General features: G+C 39.4%; 1 protein-coding gene across 8 annotated transcripts in view; it reads right to left on the bottom strand.

Moving 5' to 3' along the window:
- FAM13C (family with sequence similarity 13 member C) overlaps positions 1–4,016 on the bottom strand; it is a 124,411-nt gene that overhangs the window by 73,604 nt on the left and 46,791 nt on the right. The gene's annotated exons all lie outside the window — the stretch shown is intronic.

Below are 4,016 nucleotides of genomic sequence, written 5' to 3'. Positions count from 1 at the left end.
TCCATTTCAACATATTACAATAAAACCAAAACAGAAATTCAGAAACTTCACTTTTACAGCAGTTATAGTGTGAAGTAGTAGCAGTGTGAAGTTTTGGTTTTGTTTGGGTTTTTTTTTTAAGTTATTCCTTATGAACCCCTTATATAGGAAATGAAAAGTAAATAGTCATTCATTTTAAGAGACACTCTTATTTTTCTATATTGCTGTGTTACTTGGAAGAAAAATACATGCAATACATATGATGCAAAAATGCCAAAGCTTTTGGAAGCACTGAATGAAAATGGAACATTCCCTGGGAAATGTGGTAAATGAGTGTCAGTGCTTCACACAAAAATGATCAGAATATCAGGGAAAATAACAAGCAGTCATGGAGAAAAGCAGTGACCTTAAGTACTGAATTCAGATGGACCAAGACCATCACCCCCCCTTCCCACACAAAGCAGCCTGAGCCAGGTGTGCCAGTGGGTGCCTTGGTGCCCCTCCTGCCCTGGCCACAAGGTCTGAGCCCCTTTCAGCCCCAGGGCCCTGAGCCACAGCTGCACTGCCAGGGCTGGTCTGCCCTGCCCACCTGGCCTCCAGGTGCCACTTTGGAGCCTGCAGCCCACGTTTTGCTCCTCAGGGGAAATGAGACTGACTTCAGGAAGGACCACTGAGCACTGACATTTCCAGAATCCCAGCAGTGCACAGAATTGCCCTTCTAAACCAAATCCAAATCTTCTTCCTGTAGCCAACAAACTGGAAAGGGTATTTTAGTGTATACCTGTCCAGCATTACAGGTCCGTGCTGGTGTGACCTTACATGACAACGAGCTCCAATTGGAGTGGCACAGGCAGGACTCGGATTTTGGATGGTATTTAAGGGCACAGTTTCTAATTAATTTATGGTACTGGCCATATATAAGAGAAGTTTCACAGCTGCTTCTCAGAATTATAGACTACATAAAATGCAAAGCACATTTAACCATATATATTAAAACACTTAAAATATTCCATGCACAAATCAAACTGAAAGAAAGAATTCCTTCTTCTTCACTGGGAATCTGGGCTTTTACTAATGCTTTCCCATAGTCCATCCAGACAAAAGCCTGTGGCATATGAGGAGAAGTCACTGAGACATCTACTTCGTAATAAAAATTTTCTGAGCCTTCTCTGCAGAATAAAAACTTTGCCTTCAAACCAGCCCTGTTAATTAGAAAGGGCCTCCACAGCAATCCCCATTGGTCATACCAAAAACTTTTAGACTTCATGCTTTTAATTACGCTCAGAAACATTTTATCACAAATGTCCAGTACTGCAATACCATGAGAAGCAATGCCAAATATTATTTTCGTTAGCCACCAAAATTATTTCATTACATCATAAAGAGCCAAGAACTTGATTGAATTACTTCATTGGATTTAACCACAATTGAATCTTCAGACCACAAGAAAGCCAAAGCAAAACAGACAACATCCCCAATACACAGGGGATTCAGGGAAGTTGAAATATTAGAGCAAATAATTATTTCATAGAATATAAGAAAAAATCAGAGGCTTTGTATATTTGTGCTGCACTGTATTGCTAATTTTTTGCTAATTAATATATTGCTGTAAAATTGCCTTCCATTCTATGTTGAAAGGATTTAATGAAACTTGGTAATTAATTTATTGGCCTAATAATCCCCTCTTCACCAATCTGATAGAAATAACAGAAACACCTTTCTGGCCACGTTCATCCTCTCTTGAAATGTTTTGAAATTTTTTGCAGTAAATAACTGGCATTCTCATCCTCCTGTGCAGAGAGGTTTTTTGTGCCATTAGTCTCAATTACTAAATTACTCCAAAATAATTAAGTGGAATTAAACAATTAGATGGCTTGTGGTATCAAAGGAGTCATCAAGAAGGATCAGGGAATTTCTTTCCCATCCCACTGAATTTCTGTTCTCAGTAATAAAGCAAGACCTGATCCAAAGTTACATCACAGACCAGCAGCCATGGAAAATAACATTACCACTGTTTTCACGAGGATTCATGTCTCTAATTTTCAAATTCTCTTGACAGTCCTCCTGTGCCACAAACACCATTAATGTCACACTAGAAGAAAACCACAGATCTTAAGTGCCACTTCTGAGAAAGGAGTTTGTAAAACTCATTATCTGTTATTTCCCAGGCTAGGCCATTTTAAAAGATGTATCTACAGGAGAGTAACAAAGTCAATGGACAGCACAGCTCTTCAATATTGCTCAGAACAACAAATCACACAAAGAGCAAAATAAAAACATATTTGACCATAAGAACAAAACCTAAAATACTCCATATTGACAGTTGTCATTTTAGGAAAAAATCTTTGCATTCCATCTTTCCCATGCAGTCTGAGTCATGAAAAAATGCAAAATGCTAAAGTTAGGGTAGAAAGCTAAAATTCAAGTAGTTGAAGAGTTCTGCTCTCTAACTTTGTTTCAGCAGCAAACAAATTCAGCTTTGAGATGCTTTCATTCATCCCCCCCCCATGTGAAGAACGATTTGCTCATTAACTCCCTCTGAAGCTGAGGAGCAGCTCTAAAAGCAGAGCCCCGTTCCCGCAGCTGCTTAGGCTGCCACAATGTGCTGCCATTAAGATCAGATCATCAGCCCCCGTTCCCTGGAGCCAAGGGCTGCTCCACACACAGCCTGCAGGAATGGCACAGCAGAAAAAGCTGGCTATTTATATATTTTGCATCTGCTTTAATTACACTATCACTACAGCACACAACAGCAACACAATTTATAAAGCACTGACAAATTTTATGGTAATTGAAAAGCCCAATTAGCAATTCTCACACCAAGGGCAGATTTTGTTTGATTCAGCAACAGTAAAAGAAAGAAAATTTTAGGAAGAAAAAAGGCTCAAAGGTATGTGAAGTTCCAGAGGAATCCAAGTCTCTAATGTAAAATATATTTAACACATGTTTGAAATTTATTCTCCTCAACAAGGGCTCTGACTTGGGAATGTGCCTCTTGAACCCATTCTCTGGATTTTTTTCTCTCATTAACATAACTGGTTTCTCTGGAAGAGAATTTTATCCCATAGGAACCATCAAGAGCTAAGAGAATATGCAACTTTATCTTAGCAAATTGCATGCCATCATAAAATATTTCTGAATAGAAATACAATCAGTGGCTACACTTGGCAAAAGTAACACTCAAATGAGAGTTACCAAATAACTCCAGTTAGGAAAACTCCTGGTTTTATATTGATGTCACATATGATGTTAAAAAGTCCACAAAAAACTCACAGGGACTGTGAGCTGGTCTTGAAATAATGAGAAAAAGGTGCCAGAGCAACAGAGCAATGATGAACCCCATGGAACAGAGTGCTGGAAATCCTTATTTCATTGGCAATTAATTGTTCAAATAGATTCAAGCCAAAACTTTAATAGAGTATAAGGTTAACTAATAACTTCATGGCAGCAGAGAGGCTGAAAATAGGATCTCAAGTTAGCTTAGAGAATTATAAAGCTAAAAATTACACTGCTAGGGAAATTTGTGTGTGTAAATGATAATAGAATGAACTGGACCCAGACCGCATTGTGAATTTTGTTATAGAAGTGTGAGCGACCAAACCACCTGTTTCTGTACCATTAATTGTTATCTTTTTGTATAAAAGGCTGTGCTTGCATCCTGAAATGAGTGATGCCTGGCACCCCATTCTGCAGAATGACAACAAAACCAAATATCTCAGCTCACTGTGTTGATGGGTTCTTGCATGCTGGGTGAAAGAACCCTGCTTGAGGGACAGCCACATCACACAATGCTTCCCTGTGGTGCTTTATACACCTTTCACCCCTGAAGTATCTGCTGCCCAAAGTAATTCTACTCAGTTCCCAGTCAAGATATGTCCCCAGCTGGATCAGAGATGCAGCCCTGCCATTCCAGAGGGGTTTAGGCAGGTGCACAGCTATGCCAGCAATGAAACCTTGCTCTTTGATAGGAGAGACAGACTCTAAGTGTGAAGCAAGGCAAGCCCAACCTCAGCCTTTGGAGGAATTATGAATTTTCT

This window comes from Taeniopygia guttata, chromosome 6 (assembly GCF_048771995.1).
Source record: "Taeniopygia guttata chromosome 6, bTaeGut7.mat, whole genome shotgun sequence".
In the NCBI taxonomy this organism is placed as follows: Eukaryota; Metazoa; Chordata; class Aves; order Passeriformes; family Estrildidae; genus Taeniopygia; species Taeniopygia guttata.
Note: the sequence above shows the minus strand (reverse complement) of the source record. Positions and strands in the feature narration are given on the sequence as shown.